At 40.4% G+C, this 17,871-nt stretch overlaps 1 protein-coding gene across 1 annotated transcript in view; it reads right to left on the bottom strand.

Annotated features, from left to right (window-relative positions):
* Positions 1 to 17,871, bottom strand: part of LOC115727082 — a 126,146-nt gene that overhangs the window by 88,214 nt on the left and 20,061 nt on the right. The window lies entirely within an intron of this gene.

The following is a 17,871-nucleotide window of genomic DNA, read 5'->3' as shown; positions in this document are numbered from 1 at the left end:
AGACAATTTAAGTGGCACTTGCTCATTGAGAGGAATCCATATGCTCCTATTTTGCACTTTTATTTCGACCATTGAATGATTCAAAGATCAGAGTATTTTATTCTTTTAAGAAGAAATTCAAAATGTACGCTTGCATTTTGGTTTGACTTAAAAAACGAATCAAACGTATTCTATTATTTCACATCCTACTCTGTCTCTCTTTTTCTTTTTCCTTCTTTCTTGATAATTTAGGTGACCCTACTATATCTCAGGGGATTCAGGAAGACCAACTTTCCATAAATTCCAACAATTATCCCTTTCTTTTACTTGATTTTTTTGGACTCCAAAGTTATGTCCACTATGTCAAAATATATTTCGAAGCCAAAGAAAATGCAGAGCAAGTTTTCCACGTTACCACCTAATAATCTCTGTTTTCTTTTTTCCCTTTTTTTAATTGATGATTGAAATTTTAGGAAGAGTGAATATGGAAAGGTTGTTTTGCCCCCATCTTAATGCACTTGACTGGAGCAGAGTCTGGGTACCCAGATGAGTCAGCCAACTTTAGAAATCTGTCTCGATTGAGTCCAGACTGGTTAGCCCACGAATTAATCGAACGAAATGGAGGTCCCATTAGATTTCAAAGATGATATCATCTTAAATCTGAGCAAATCAAATCGTGATGGTCCGCAACATCCACCAGTAATTTTACCTGCGCATGCAGGAATCCTGAAGGTTAGTTCTCTCCTCAAACATGCTATTAAGTACCAAAATGGTAATGGTAGGTCCACAAATCTTCGGACTCATCGCTCTGTTTCCTAGTTATAGAAGAATTAGATGAGCAATTTCTGCTGGTACTTTGGGCTGGGGTGCCCTGAGGAGTGTTCTAACCCTGCGAAAGGAGTATTGTACTAGGCGCAATTGAAGAATGGCAAAACTAAATGAGAAATGCTCGTTCGCTTTGTTTTCTTGGATGGTTTACTGGGGCTGGTTGGAGAGGGTTCGGCTATCACCTTGGTCTTGGGAGGGAATGGATTGTCGATTGTTAGCTTTTGGGTGATTGAACCAACACCCTCTACGAATAACTCCACCTGATAAGAAGCCCAAAATTGGCGAACTCTTTGGGGACCGATGGACGACGCTTGAATTTTCTGATGACATGCTTGCTAAAAATACTATCACCGATACGTGCGAACAAGTCAAAGGGTTGATTCTTGGGGTTGGCGTGTGAAATTAAAATATTTTATTAAAGGCTTTTATTTATTTATTTATTTATTTTATCTTTTCTCTTTTTTTGCTTCTAGGTTGAAAGCTATGCCTTTTATATTAGCGATGTATAGGTAGTAGCCATCACAAGAGTAGGAAAAAAAGAAATGCAAAGTTGCGAATAGAGAGAAAAAGAAAAAAGAGAGACCATGATGGCATTCTTGAGTGTTTTCAATCTCTTTGTGTCCCGATCTTGTGAGAAGATCATCAATTATATTCTTACTTTTTCGAAGACCGAGTGGATTCGCAGAGTGCCTATCCGTGGAGAGGTAGCCTAAGTTTGGGTGAAATTCAATAATAAATTCTCTATTGTGTTCTTTTGATTTTGTTCTTTTTTTATTAATATATTCTACCAGTATGGATTGTTTACATGAACTATTATTCTGAAATTGGTGCGCGATTCCTAACAACTAGTATCGTAGTCGGGTTACCAACAAGTCCGGACCTAAAAGCCACACGGGAGAGATACGGGTTGTTGCGGCTTCAATCCATGGCTCAATGTGTAAGGAGGAGATTGTTAAAATTATCCCACATTGGTTGTGGAAGGGTTGGTGGTCGGTTTATAAGTGTGAGGGAAAATTTTGTTCTTTAAGCTAGCGTTTGATATGAGAGAAACCTAAGACCACCAGCATTGATATCAAAGCCTAGGTTGGCTAATCGAGAATGTCAAGGTTTTTTTGGTTTCGTTTGATTGAAAGTAAACGATGTGGAAAAAAATAAAATCAGAATTGATAAGTTCGATGGACCTGATTTCGGATGGTGGAAACTCCAAATCGAAGATTATCTTTATCAGAAACTTGCGGAAGTGGATCCGGATTCGACAGTAGAATCGGGATGGAAAATTTTTGATCGAAAGGTGTTAGGTGCGATTCGTCTAAGGCCGACGAAAAAAACAGGGTACCACATCACGAAAGCAAAGATTGGAAAGGAAGCCATGGATATTCTAATGAATTTTTATGAGAAATTGTCCACATCAAATTATATATTTTTTTGGTTAATATGAAATTATCTAACAGAGGTTTGTTACAGAGCATATTAACGGTTTTACGTAGGTTACAGGTCAGTTAGAATTCGTAGGCATTGTTACGTTACTTAAGATATAGGGTTTATTTCTGTGTTTTATTTCTTTTAACATAAATAAGGGTATTATGGTCAAGTACAATTTTTTGTCAATATAACGATAGGAGTAGGGTTTTACGTAACACAAAAAAACAGAGAACTCATTATTGAAATTCACGATCTGTTTTTCGTCCTCTCTTCTTCTCTTCTTCTTCTTCCTCTTGCTTCTTCTCTCTCGGCTATATTCTACGGATTCTTTAATCAGCATTGTCACATGGTATCGGAGCAGATCCGATCACGTGATTCCTTCATCCTATCACTGGTTTGAGAGTCCCCCAAATAAGCCTTTTCCTTCTCCGGTGTGCAGCCACCTAAAGCTGTAAGTTCTACTTGTTCTCTCTCCTAATCTCGATACGTATAAGACCAGGAGACATCGGATCTACCAGAATCTGGTTGTGGCTATGGATTACAATACTTACCGATCGGCGGAATCAAGGATCGGTTCATTGATTATGCAGCCCGAGATTTTAGCATCCGGTATATCAATTTCAGCACCCTTTTCTTTTCCTTGTTTGTGAAATCGATGGAGCCAATTGCGTTTGATCATACGTCAATATTAATTATGTTGAACCAAGGGCTGGTTTGTTCCTTGCTTTGAAGTTTCAATCTTCTTGGTCCGTTATATATATTTATATCGAGATTATCACCATGAGTGATGCGAAGTCTTCTGCAGTTAGTGTCAATGTTCGGATTACCACCATTAAATTAAATGGGGCCTCCAATTACTTGTTATGGGCTCAAGCCGTCAAGGTCTATATTAATGCCAAAGGGAAACTCACGTATCTTACAACGGACCCTCCTAATGCAGATGCTAATGACTATGGTAACTGGATGAGAGAGAACAATACACTTTTAGTATGGTTATGGAATAGCATGGAACCAGCCATTGCTGCTAATGTCATGTTTCACAAAACGGCCAAGGGAGTGTGGGATGATCTTAGAGAGAGCTACTCACAAGACAAAAATATGTCTAGAGTCTATGAATTGTATGAGAAAATATTCAATTTTAAACAAGGAGACAAATCTCTTGGAGAGTATTACAGTGCTTTGAAAGGCATGTGGGAAGAACTCAATCTTTATCGACCCATCACTACTGATCTTGAGAGACTAAAGACACAAAGAGATGAATTTCAAGTTGCTAAGTTTCTATCTGGGCTAAATACCGACTTGCAGCCTGTGAAGAGCCAGCTTCTTCTTGGAGAGCAAGTTCCTTCTATGAATGAAGCATTTTGTCGGATTCGGCGCATTGTCTCTCCATCTTCTACATCATCTAGAGATAGCTCAGCACTTTTGGCTACTAGTGGTGGTCGTGGTCGTGGTGGATTTTCTAATAGAGGCCGTAGTTTATTGGGAGGTCGTGGCCGTGTTGGTGGACGTAGTGGACGGAGTTATGATCGAGACAGCCGTCGGTATACATACCGTAGAAAATCTGGTCATACGGTTGACACTTGTTGGGCCAAGCACGGCAAGCCTAAGTGGGCTCGGCGATTAGCTATTGCAAATGTTGTTGCGTCCGAAGGGAGTGTTGGAAATGTGTCTTTTGGTGACACAAATCCATCTATCCCGACCGGATGTAGTTTATCCGAGTCTTCGGCTAGAGATGATCTGGTTACACAACTTATCAAGCGAGTTCAGCAACTAGAGGCTTCCAGTCCTTCATCCACTGCCACTCTTGCACGTACGGGTAACATGGCCTTTCTCTCTACTTTGTCCCCTAGCACCTAGGTCATTGATTCGGGAGCTTCTAGTCATATGACGGGTAAGCAAGAATTATTCTCTTCCCACCACAACTCTAGTTCTATATCCGAAGTAATTTTAGCTAATGGTTCCTCTACTCAGGTGGTTGGATCGGGGGCTATTTCTCTTACACCTTCCTTATCCTTGTCCTCTGTCTTACATGTTCCCCAACTTCCTCTGAATTTGTTATCCGTTAGTCAATTAACTAAAGCCCTTGGTTGTTCTATTACATTTTACCCCTCTTCTTGCACTTTTCGGGATCGTCGGACAAAGAAGACGATTGGTGGAGGGCATGAACGTGATGGACTCTACTATCTGGATGGTGTCTCTCTCGCTGACGCCAATGGTCTAGTGGCTAGTTCTACTACCCCTATGTTATGGCATTCCCGTTTAGGACATTTATCTTTATTTAAGTTACAACAAATAATTCCCGAGTGTAAATCGGTTTCCACTCTTGAGTGTGAGGCTTGTGAACTTGGGAAACATCATCGCAGTTCTTTTCCTAGACGAAGTGATTCTCGTGCATCTACTTTACTTGAACTTGTTCATTCGGACATTTGGGGACCTTCATGTATTGCTAGTAGAAATGGTTTTAAGTACTTTGTTACTTTTGTGGATGATTATTCTCGCCTAACATGGCTCTATATGCTTCATGACCGTTCTGAATTTTTATCTGTTTTTCAATTATTTCATAGTGAAGTTACTAATCGCTTTAATACATCCCTTAAAATTTTGCGAACTGATAATGCTCTAGAATATTCACAGAAATCAATTTCTTTGTTTTGTTCTAATTTTGGCATTATACATCAAACAAGTTGTACTTATACCCCTCAACAGAATGGTGTGGCCGAGAGAAAGTACCATCATCTTCTAGAAGTTGCTTGTTCACTCTTGATTTGTATGAATGTCCCAAAACCGTTTTGGAGTGATGCTGTCCTTACTGCATGTTACCTCATAAATCGTATGCCTTCTACTGTTCTTAATAATCAATCACCGATCGGTGTTGTGTTCCCCGACAAGCCGTTGTTCCCTCTTACTCCACGTGTCTTTGGGTGCGTCTGTTTTGTCCATAATTTACGTTCCGGTGCTGATAAATTATCTCCTCGTGCCACTAAATGTGTTTTTCTCGGGTATTCACGTACTCAAAAGGGATATCGATGTTATGATCCTATTGCTTGTATCCAATATATCGATGCTGATGTCACTTTCTTCGAGGGCACACCATACTATTCTGTTGAGGGTAAAGAGTTTTCAACCGACATTATAGCCGATCCTCCTATTCCACAGCTTATTCCCTTAGACTCGGTTAGTCCTTCCCCTGTGTCTCCCCCCTTGCCGGTGTATCAGCGGCGAAAACAGTCTACGGCACCACCAGTCTCCAGCTCTTCCATGCCCTCCATCCAATCTCCCTCCTTGTCTCCTGGTCCGGACGATCTTCCAATTGCCCTTCGCAAAGGTACTCGTTCTTGTACACAAAAATCCTCTTTTGCTTACCCTATCGAGCGTTATGTTTCTCTCTCACATCTTCCTTCTCCATTACAAAATTTTGCTCTATCATTACATACTCACACAATTCCTAGTTCTACCATTGAGGCCTTATCGCGCCTTGAGTGGAAGAGAGCTATGGATGTGGAAATGGAAGCTCTTATGTCTCGCCAAACGTGGTCTTTGATTGATCTTCCACCCGGGAAAGATGTCGTGAAGTGTCGGTGGGTATACACTATCAAGTACAACCCGGATGGCTCGGTTGAGCGTCTTAAAGCCCGACTTGTTGCTAAAGGTTTTACTCAAACCTATGGGGTGGATTATTTTGAGACATTTTCCCTTGTGGCACGTCTTAATTCCGTTCGTGTTATTATTTCCCTTGCGGTGAATTTTGATTGGCCATTATATCAATTGGATGTGAAGAATGCTTTTCTTTACGGTGATTTGTCCGAGGAAGTATATATGGAGCAACCTCCAGGATATGTTGCTCAGGGGGAGGATCATAGTAAAGTATGTCGGCTGCATAAGGCTATTTATGGGTTGAAACAATCTCCAAGGGCATGGTTTGAAAAATTCAGTTCGGTGATTTCCAAGTGTGGGTTCCACTAGTGTTATTCTGATCATTCTGTTTTTGTTCGCAAGAAGGAGTTAGGGGTGGTTATTCTTGTTGTGTATGTGGATGATATAATTGTCTCTAGTAGTGGCGTGACCGGCATTTATGAGGTCAAGTCTTTTCTTCAGCAGCAATTTCAAATTAAAGACTTGGGAGCTCTTAGGTATTTTCTAGGTATTGAAGTCTTACGAAGTAAGAAAGGTATTAATTTGTCTCAAGGAAAGTATGTTCTTGACCTTTTGTGTGAGACTGGTACACTAGCTTCCAAGCCGGTTGATACTCCTATGGATCCAAATCAGAAGTTTGGAGTTGATGATGGAGATGATATTGAAGATAAGCATCAATATCGACGTCTAGTTGGGAAACTAATTTATCTTCTTGTTACACGTCCCGATATTTCCTTTGTTGTCGGTGTAGTGAGTTAGTTTATGGAGTTACCCAAGAAGGCTCATTGGGATGTTGTTTGTCGAATTGTTCGATACCTTAAAAACTCTCCTGGTAAAGGACTAATTTATAAACCGAACGGTTCTTCCACTCTAATTGGCTATTCTGATGCTGATTGGGCCGGGTCGACATGTGATCGGCGGTCTACAACCGGTTATTGCACCTTTCTTGGTGGCAATTTGGTTACTTGGAGAAGTAAGAAACAGACTACCATTGCCAGATCTAGTTCGGAGGCTGAATATCATGCTATGGCACATACCGTGGCTGAATTGTTGTGGTTGAAATCCCTTCTTCAAGAGCTTGGATTTTCTATTAATCAACCCATTGATATGATGTGTGATAATCAAGCAGCTATTTATATTGCTGGAAATCCGGTTTTTCATGAGCGAACTAAGCATATAGAAGTTGATTGCCACTTTGTTCGTGATGCTGTGAAGCAGGAGTTGATTGCTACTCCTTACGTTGCCTGTAGAGATCAATTTGCTGATATCTTCACTAAAGCGTTGTTTCGTCCCGCCTTTGTTGCTGGTTGTTCCAAGTCGGGCATGGGTGACCTATATGCTCCAACTTGAGGGGGAGTGTTACGTTACTTAAGATATAGGGTTTATTTCTGTGTTTTATTTCTTTTAACATAAATAAGGGTATTATGGTCAAGTACAATTTTTTGTCAATATAACGATATGAGTAGGGTTTTACGTAACACGGAAAAACAGAGAACTCATTATTGAAATTCACGATCTGTTTTTCGTCCTCTCTTCTTCTCTTCTTCTTCTTCCTCTTGCTTCTTCTCTCTCGGCTATATTCTACGGATTCTTTAATCAGCATTGTCACGGGCATAAATCTGGATATGAAACGCAAGCTTTACTTGTTTTTATGTTCCCTTCCAAAAAGCCACAACACCACGGTATAGGGAATTTCGAGCACCATGAATGATAATTTGACTCAAGATGACCAGCATTCTAGATGAAGAGATGCGAAGGAAAATCTCATGTGGAGATAAGTTTTCAGCATCCACATCTTCGACGGCACTAGCGGTGGAAAACCATGGAAGAAGTAAAAGCAGAGGAAAATTCAGCGAGTGTGCTCAATCACAATCAAGGGGGAAGAGAGAGGTTGCAAAAGATGAGTGCTGGTTTTGTCACTAGAGGGGATACTATAGATTTCAGTGTGAAGCATACAAAAAGAAGCAACGAGATGATAATCAAGGAGCTAATGTGGTTAGTGATGAACCTTTGCTAGAGAACTTGTATTTGTCTATGGGGTTTGACTTGATGACAAATTAGTGGTTTCTTGACTTTGGTACTTCTTTTCATTGTACATCACAAACAGATATATTTGCTGATATGCCAGTTAAGCTTTTGGACAAGTGGTTTGTGGGAAACAGCCACATGTGTCCGATTGTAGGAAAAGGAACTGTGATTGTTAGCTTGATGCATAGTGATTCCTCCCTAAGAATGGGTATTCTATCGAATATAGGAGGGGCATTGGGATGCCCTCTGTCAATCCCAATTGCCGAGCACAATATTGTGGAGAATACAGCGCCAACCCCGGTTTGGGTTTTCCCTTCATCGAAAGCTCTAAGGGGAGGTCTGCAGGTGTAAGCACAGACTGCTTGAATTTTCGTGCCTTAAAAGGGGGAACTAAATTGAAAACATGAACAAAAGTCTAGCCTCTGAAGCGGGCTTAAGTTGATTGTTTAAGGCAACAACTGAGCAGCTTACACTCTAGTGTCCGGAATATAAGGCTCGGATTTGAATCCTTCGGAGCAAGGGGGGAGCGTGCTTGACATCCGAGAGAAGAGAAGAAAAGTATCCATGAAGAACTAAAGAAAGCACCCGAGGTATTCTCATGCAGACACGAAACATCGTGATTCAACCCCCACTAAAGAACAACCAGAACAAGACGACCTAGTGCAAACTACTTACCTTCGGCAAAGGCAAAAGCCAAGGTTGGCCAAGTCCTTTGAAATTTGTTCCAGCGAATGGAAAAAGATGTACTTAGATAACCAAACCTGAAGAAATGCGGCATGTTTTTGCTGAGTGATCTCCCCTGACTCATGAGAAAAGCGATTTAGAAAAGCACCGTTAGAAATTAAAGGGAAATAAGGCTCTGTTCGTTACGTGGAAAGTGTGATGTTTCTGAAAAAATGTTTTTCAGGAAGTCATTTTCTAGGAAAAAGACAATTTTTTCGGTGTTCAATTGAAACCTGAAAATTGACTGAAAAATGTTGTACGTCATTAAGTAAGGAAGCCTACAAGCTTTTTCAGTGTTAAAACAAGCATAGTGTAGCTGTCACGGTCTTTCATGAGCGAATAATCCGTCAGTGATCACCGGTCGAACTTAAATTCAATTATCCCCCTTTCACCCTAATTAAAAGCAACGTTCACCTCGGTGTTAGCAGTGGACTTAGTTTGATTCGTGAATGATAATTTAAGATATGGATTCATCATATTCGGAAGAAAAAAAACCACAATCGTAAAAGATAGTCCGATATTGGATGTCGGTCGTTTCTCTCTTTTGGGAAGTCTCTTGACTAGACCAGATTTCTTTGTTTCTATGTCAAATTGGACCTTTGATGGAAAAACTATTCATGAAAATTACTTGATCCATCTCTTCAAATTTAAACGTGCCTTACATGATACTTCGCTTTTGCATGGAATTCGTAGATTGAGCTCCTCTCTTGTTTCGTTTTTCCTCCTTTTACCTATTCTCAAAATTGCTCTCAATTCAATAATGAATGAATATTGCCACGTGTCACTATTTGTATCTAAAAATGGCACAACATGCATGAACATTGCCATTAGACCGTTTGTCAACATAAGGGAGATGGCATCATTTATTGTTTCTACGAAATAGGGTAGCCTATTGAAAGAATTCAAAAACTTGCCTACGTTTTGGAAAGCTATCGATTGCCTTTTAATTATTGCTTAGTAGCAATCATGTTGCTGCAGAACTTCAATTGTCATAAATCTGATTTTTTCAGAAACAACACTCGTTGACTTGTAAATTCACACTCACACACACACAAATACATATGTAGCAATAATTTTGTGAATTAGAATAATATTTTTATTTTGACGGGAACTTGTTTTATTTCACTTCAGTGTAAACAACGGGATTTAGGAAAGTTCTAGGAAATAATTCTCGAGAAAAAAAAATGCACGAATAGGGTTTTTTTGGCCCGGTTAAGAGTAGCTGCTAAGACATGAGATTCAATAACATGACAAGCATAGGCAAAAATAAAATAAAATCCAAGAATAGACTTTTTTGCCCACGTTACCGCAATCCTCTTTCACGTTTGAAATTTCCGGGTTGCATCGGTATGTGCGGAAGTCTGTTCTTTAGGAACAAGTACGTTTCATATGTTTTTAAATTTTTGAAACATAGTTGGCTTCTTCATTCCATTCTCTATGCGCATGGAAGAATAAGGATCATAATGAACATGGGAGGAGTTAGGTGATTTCGCATGTCCAAGAGTTTAGTAAGGACCATTGATTATGAGCTAACCTTGATGAAAATCAATTATAGATGACAAAGACACATGTACAAAATGTTTCAAAATTAGAAAAATAATTTGGCATTCTTATCGGTTTGGCTCACATAAAATGAATCATGTCTAAGACATGAAAGATACATGAATAACAGGAACTACAGAATATGCTAAAAACCAGGAGAATAATCAATCTAGTTAGGAAACAAATCCCCGTAATCTTGACCGAATCTCTATTTAATTATTTCTGATGAGCCACGTCACCTTGTTCTGTTCTCCATTGATCATCTCTATCATCGTGTCACTAGCGGCAATTTAATCTATGTAAATGATAACTCGGCCTTTTAGTTTTTGCTCTCGATGTGTTCGTCCATAGAACTCTTTTATCGGGACTGCAATTTGCAGCAGGCTGATGTGTGGGCAAGCAGCCATGAAACCATGGCACAATGAGGGAAGTGGAGTTCATCCCAGTGCCAAGGATCGATTAACTCGAAAGATGAAAGAAAGTCAAAATATGAGGCAAGGGATAAATGCAGCTAAAGGATTAAGAGTAGTTATAAATAATGATGAGGTAGGGCGCAAGTCAAAAGACAGAGATTCTCGTGAGGAAGATTAGGATGCAAAATGAAAAGTCTCATTAAATGTACGTCAAGAGTTAATGAAGACACATATATATATCTCAAGACATTCTACACAGACAATGCGCTTCGAACAAAAATTGTACAACACCAATCAATGATGACATATATATATATCTCTCAAGACATTCACCCGGATTAGATTTTTCTTTTGAATTTGAAATTCGAAGTAGATTAGATTTCTTAGATTTAGTATTTGTCTTTGATTATAAAAGCTTTTCAGTTGAGTGTCGTAAACTTTTTACTATCTCTATGAGCCTCATTGACATCCGAGGAGAAGTTTATTGTTCAAATCCGCTCATTAAAGCAAGCATGCGTCCAAGATTTAAATTTATTCTCATTCAATAAGAACCTTGCAATTTCCTTATTTGTTTTCAGTTATATGTCCATGTCTTCTTTTATAATTCGACTTTTACAAAATCCTTGAAACTTGCTTTCAATCCTTGAAACCATTAAATTTCTCAGAGGGTGAGAATGGACAAATCTGGAGTCCATTCGTGAATGATGACTTTGCCTCGGTGTTAGTGGTGTACTTACTTTGATTCATGAATGATAATTTATGATACGGGCTTATCTTATTTTGAAGAAAAAAGGACAATCGTAGAAGATAGTCCGATTTTGGGCAGCAATCGTTTCTCTCTTTATGGAAGTCTCTCGACTCGATCGGACTTCTTTGTTTTCATGTCTAACTGGACCTTTGATTTTGAAAAAATCATTCATGAAAGTGTGATTCATCTTTTTGAATTGAAAATGCGTACTAATAGATACATCTTTTTTGCATGGAATTCGTAGATTCAGCTCTCTTGCTTTATTTTTCTGTATTTTTTTTTTTTCCTTTTTACGCATTCTCAAGATTGCCTTCAACTTAAGAATGTTTAGTATCTTTAAATGGCATCACAAACATAAACAATGCCATTTGACCGTCTTGTCAACATAAGGGAGATGGCATCATTTGTTGCTTCTACCAAGTAAGGTAGTCTCATTACTTTTGAAAGAATTTAAAAAGTTGACTACGGTTCCGAAAACCTATCTGGATTGCCTTTTTATTATTGCTTAATATCAATCATGTTGTTGAAGCACTTTGATTGTCATAAATATGATTTTTTGAAAAACTTTGACAACTCAAATGTTGACTTGTAAATTCACACACAAATATATAGAAGCCTGTTTTTGAGGATCAAGTAAGTTTCGTTTTTTTTTTTTTTAAATTTTCAAACTAAATTTCCTTCTTCATTCCTATCTGTATGTGCATGGAATAATAAAGATCATAATCATTATGATAGGAGATGGGTGATTGCGCATAGCCAAGAGTTTAGCAAGGATCATTCAAATATAAGCTAATTGTCATGTAAATGAATTATGGATCATGTCGTCAATCGTTGGAAGAATATTTTGACATTTATCATCGGTTTGGCTTATATAAGAGGAATTGTGTCTAACTAGATAAAAGATACATGAATTACAAAATATGCTAAAAATCAGGAGAATAATCAATGTGGTTAGGCAACAAATCCCTGTAAACTTGACCGAATCCCCATTAACTTCTTTCCAATCACGCAGGTCACCTTGTTCGGTTCTCCATTGACCGCTTCTATCGGCTTGTGCTTGTCACTTCCACGGCCGCCGTTGCGAGCGTCGAAGTCGTAGGACCTCACCAACATGCTCATCATCACATTGTTGACCGATACATAAGTGCAACGTCTTCCTCACCCCGACCTCGCCACGCTCCTCCAGCAGACACTTGATTTCGGCCATCGTTTCAGACGCACAATCGAGCCTATTGTAAATGGTGGGGCTATAAACGTTCTGTCAAGTGTTGAACGGGCTGTTGTCTTCTTGAATTTCATCATGTTTTTGCAATTTCTGGTCTCCCCTTTTGATCAAATCTCTTTTCTGGCAGGATGATCCTTGTGATATATGTGGTGGTTTTGGTAATGCTGAGTTGATCGTAAACTGCTCGACTTGTCCTGCTCGGCAACATATGTACGATCTCTCCCCCTAATTCCGTCTTTCCAACTCCAAAACCTCGTTTATTGTAGAGTGACATCTCTGAAAAATATGATAATTTGGCTGTCAAGCTGCTGATATGTCAATCATATTCTCACTCACTAGTGAAGACAGATTCTTTATCTTCAGTGAAGTCAGGAGAACCTAATTCTGATTCAGACATATTAGTTATCCAAAGACTTAACTATGCATCCTTACGGTCAAAATTATAATGTCAATGTCAAGGCACACAATGGTTGATGATGCACTCTTATCAAATCCATTTGCTTCTTCTTTTCCATGCATGCTCCTAATCACATCTAGCTTGAACATTCCTGCCAATGAAAAATGTTATAGTTTTCGTCTTATTGGTTCTTATATTTCTTAAGTTCAGTTACTGTGCAGCCCGAGTTTGTCATGGAGTCCCTGAAGATTGGTGTTGTGAAGTTTGCAAATCTACCGACCACGAAAATTCGACGATTACCCAGGCAGAGCAGAGGGAGCTAGGCGACAAGGTCCCTGGCCCTGTGAAAGAGATGGTAGAGGCCAAACTGAAGGACCTCAAGGATGCAATAGCAGGTGGTTCGATCCAAGAAATAAAGTACGCAGTGGCTGCGCTTAACCAGGAGGTGATGCAGCTTGGTCAGGCCCTGTGTAGCCAACCCCCTGCGGCTGGTGCATGTTCGGCACAAGGTGCTGGAGCCTGGTCTTCGGACTCCTCCAGCGTAACTGGTGCAGGTGGAGATGTCAGCGAAGCAGATTTCACTGATGGCAAGTGAGAGAACGGTGGTCGGGTACGCTGTGGTTTGTTCAGCTCATTCTCGAAGTCGGGTAAATGATCATCTTCGAAATTCTACTGTTACTTTAAACCCAAGGAATAATGACCAGTCGTTGAAGTTCGAAAACAACTTCTCTATTTCGTTTTCCATTGAAATGCCCTTCTACTGTCCACTCACACTCAGGAAGTCAGATGACTCGACTAACATATTTGCTCTGCGCAATGTATTTTATTTCTTTAACGCGAGTTTCATAAAATTGGTCGAGCGATTAGTAGAAACTAAAATGGGTGATTCCTGAAACCCTCGACCCCGGATATCTTGCCAAGTTAGGCAATGGAGAGGCCTCAGGCTCCTTTTCGCGTTATGCCGTCCGATTTCATCTTCTCCCTCGGGGGATTTTGACAAGCTTGTTTCATGGTTGAGATTTTTCTTCTGTGGTCTCAAATTGTGTGAAACCTTTAGCTCCTTTCACTGGTGCTCGACGGATCGACCTTCATGTCCTCCCAGACTCGTTTTCTGATTCTGATTTCTGATGTATTATGTTGTCGAAGAAGGATTTGAGCTTGAATTTTTGCGGCGAAGCTATTTTGTGTTTGAATCGGCTCTTATCCATGGGATCCAGTTTCTTCGTCCCTTGCTACGTCCGCAAGATTAGCTAACATATCCAATTGAATGACCGCCTCTAGATCCAGAAGAGCTTGTGAATCCATACAGCGCTGGTAGTGTTTCGTCAGATTGGCAGAGGGAGAGAAGAGAAAGAGGCTCGAATTGGACTTGTTTACTCACTACACCCAATTAAATTTTATTTACATCACTTAAGCCTGTTACTTCACTTCCATTCGAGGATAGAAAGAAGATGCAAAATCAATTCCTGCGATGCATCACTTACTAATTTTATCATTTCCCGATCAAACTGGATTTGAGCGCAAAGTTGTATTATCCAAACGAGATGCTTCTTGATAAGTTCATTGCACATGATATGTTGAAGTCCCGGAAATCTTCATGTTTTATCTAATAAATGCCCTATGTGATCACCAAAAGTGTCATCTATCGGCTAATTCCTTAAGCATTATGAATTCTCTGACAATGAAGGAGAAACTCTAGGGAAATTACCAAAAAAGTCCTTAACTCATTACTCTTGTGCCAATTCAATCATAAACTTTTCATTTTGACCAATTGAGTCCTAAACGTCTTGGAAATCGATGACTTGGACACCGATCATTCTACATAGCACGGCCAACGCCGACGTAGATGATTTTTGTAATGTTTCTAAATAAAAATTGACTTCTTTTTTTTATTTTTTTATTTTTGCTCTTTGCCCTTCTTTTTTTTTCCATTAGGCTGGCGACAATGAGGACACGAAGGCCTTGGCTAGATTTGGGTGAGGATCGTCTTGCCCGTGGCCTTCGCGGTTGGCGGGGAGCATCCCCCAGATTTGGTGAGGCAACCCCCACGGCCTTTCCCGGATCCGGCGAGGCAACCACACGGCCTCGCTTAGATCTTGCTAGGCGGTCTTCACCTAGTCTAAACGAGGGTGATCGAAGACCCTCAAGGCCACCAAAAAAAAGAAAAAGAGTAGAGAAAATAAAAAATAAAATGATTCAAAAAGATAGGATCATGCTTTTTCCACTCTCTTGATGGCTAAAACACTCCTCCACGAAATATTTTGCCCATTTTACCCATGGGTCCCACCTTTGGGCATTCAAGATTTCTTCCTTTCTCTTTTGCGGGTCCACTTTTCTTCATTTCCTTCGTTAACTCTTTCTCTCTTGGAGGCAATTATCTTCCTTCATCTCACTTTTTAAATTGTTATTTTCTTGCTGCAGAGTTGAGGAGGATGCAAAAAAGTGATGTCGTGAGGGTTGTGAGGCCACAACAAGCCTGAAGCGGCAAGGCTCCACGCTGGAGATCTCCGTGTGGTACTCGCCATCGGACACCTTCTTGGGCAGGATATGACTTCGACGTCTCCGACGGGCTGGTCACGATCCGCCCGAGAAACTGCTGGCTTCGCTATAATACCGCCTCGAGGGCCATGACGTGGCGGGGAAGAGCCACGTCCCTGGCGACATCTAGTTCTCCATCCGGATTGGCACCCAAGATGACAACGCTTTCTCTGAGGCATAGTGCTCGGCCGTGCTGTACGAGGCACACACGCGCTCTAAGGTTTACCAGTCTCCGAAGTTGTGGTACATGTGGGTGATGGTGATTGAAGCTCAGGACCTCCACCTTGCTCCGAATTTGCCGCCGCCGACACACCAGTGATGAGGGTCAAGGCGCACTTAGAGCTCCAGTCCGTGTGGACGTGGCGAGGGTCAAAGAGTAGAGTTTCTTTACATGTTGATCTAATTGTCTGTTGCCGTTGATGATACCTCCATGAAGAGGAGTTAAAGCACTCTTTTTTTCCCGGTGGTGTTTCTGACACGAATATGGTGAGCAAGCATGTCTGCAATTGAATTGGAGCTTCAAGCTGTGGAGTTTTATTCTCCCCGACTCTCTCTCTCTCTCTCTCTCTCAGCCTTGCTCTCTGCATACCGGGTTTTACAAATAGCAAGGGAAGAAGATAATTGCCTGGAGAGAGAGAGTGGGGAAGAAGACGAAAAAGAGTGTGATCCATAAGAAAAGAAAAGAAAAGAAAAGAAAAGAAAATACAATCAAGAAGAGGGAATGCATTAACTTTCAGTCTCTGTGATGTGGGACCCATGAAGGTAAAGTGGTCAGAAAATTGTGATGAGGAGTGTTTTTGCTAAGAGAAGAGTGAAAATAGCGCGGTCCAAAAGATATTGTTAAAAATTATTCACCACAATGCTGGACATGCCACGTATGATAATTAGTGTCCACATCACTGATTTCCAAATAATAAAACTCAATTGGAAAATCGTAAAAAATTTTATGACTCAATTCGTCAAATTACAAGATTTAAGATTGGATTGGTATAATTGCAATAGATTTAAGAATTTTTTTGGTAATTTTACTGAAGAAACTAAGAAAGGTTTAAAAGTTGACTAGTTTCCATGTAGATTGTAGCCTGTTATTATATTAGTCAAAATGTGTGGTAAAAGACAAAGGGAAAAAAAAAGCGACTACCTTGATATGAGGTATGAGCCAAGTTCTGGAAAATATGGATGCATAACATGTTGATGTTGCGCATAAAAGCAACTTTTACAGATTATTCCTAGCAAATTAGAAATATCCTTCGACTACTTGAAATGGCTTTGGAAGATTTCAAGTACTCTCGTACTTTAGACTTTTACGTGTCGTCATGCAGATTGTAATTGGTTATATAAGTTGGCTAGTTTATTTGTTAGATAACTTTTGTTTTTGAGCTTATTGCTTTGGATAAAAATGCCCCTCCAGTGCATTGCATTGTTCAATAAAGCAAAACATAGTTCAATATTTTCTCACATTTTGGCTTGGTATTAGAGGTAGATCGTTCCTGTTTTGATCTTAATTCATGAAGTGTAACCAACCTCCCCCTGATTTTGGTGATCTTAATGCCAAACTTGAGCTTCTTGATGGCGCATTAATGCGAGATGTTCCACTCTACTAACAATTGGCCAGTAATGTAGTATATTTATGGTAACTTGCGCTAACATAGCTTATACTGTCCATACTATGAGTCAGTTTATGTTTGCGGGCTTTTTTTCAAATTGCATGGGAAAAAATTTTTATTTACCAAATAAGGGGAAAAAAAACTTAATTACCGTTTAGAGGTCGCTCGGCGCCTAACTGCGCGACGGTCATCCGCTCGGCACTCACGAGTGCCGAGCAAGACAAAGACGCCAGAGAGAGGCGAATCCTGCTCTCTCTCTCTGCACGCTCTCTGCACGCTTTAGTGCGAGAGAGAGAGCAGAATTCTACTTTCTTCTCTCTCTCTACAAAGCGTGCGGAGCTTTAGTGCGAAGAGAGAGAGAGAGAGAGAGAGAGAGAGAGAGAGCAGAATTCTGCTCTCTCTCTCTCTCCACATGTTAGGTCTTGCTCGGCACTCACGGTGCCGAGCAAGATAAAGCATGCAGAGAGAGCGTGTCTCGCTCTCTGCGCATGCTGGCCCCTTACGTCGCCCCGCCTTTAATCAGCGCGGGCAGACGACGTGAAAGGTGCTACAAGCACCTTTCACGAATGCTCTGAGCCTTCGACTCTGCTTTAAGCAAAGCCGAAGGCTCTTCGTTGATAAGCTCATCCACAGAAGCTCTTTTCTTTGCATTTCGCTCCTCCAAGAAAGCTTCTTTCTCTACATTTCGCTCCTCCAAGGAAGCTTATCGCTCCTTTGCATTTCTACGTTTCGCCTCTCAGAAGCTCATCTCTCCTCTGCATTTCGCCTCCTCTCGGAAGCTCATCTCT

The sequence above is a fragment of the Rhodamnia argentea genome, chromosome 3, assembly GCF_020921035.1.
Source record: "Rhodamnia argentea isolate NSW1041297 chromosome 3, ASM2092103v1, whole genome shotgun sequence".
Classification (NCBI taxonomy): domain Eukaryota; kingdom Viridiplantae; phylum Streptophyta; class Magnoliopsida; order Myrtales; family Myrtaceae; genus Rhodamnia; species Rhodamnia argentea.
The sequence above is the reverse complement of the archived record's forward strand: the minus strand, read 5'-3'. Positions and strand labels throughout refer to the sequence as shown.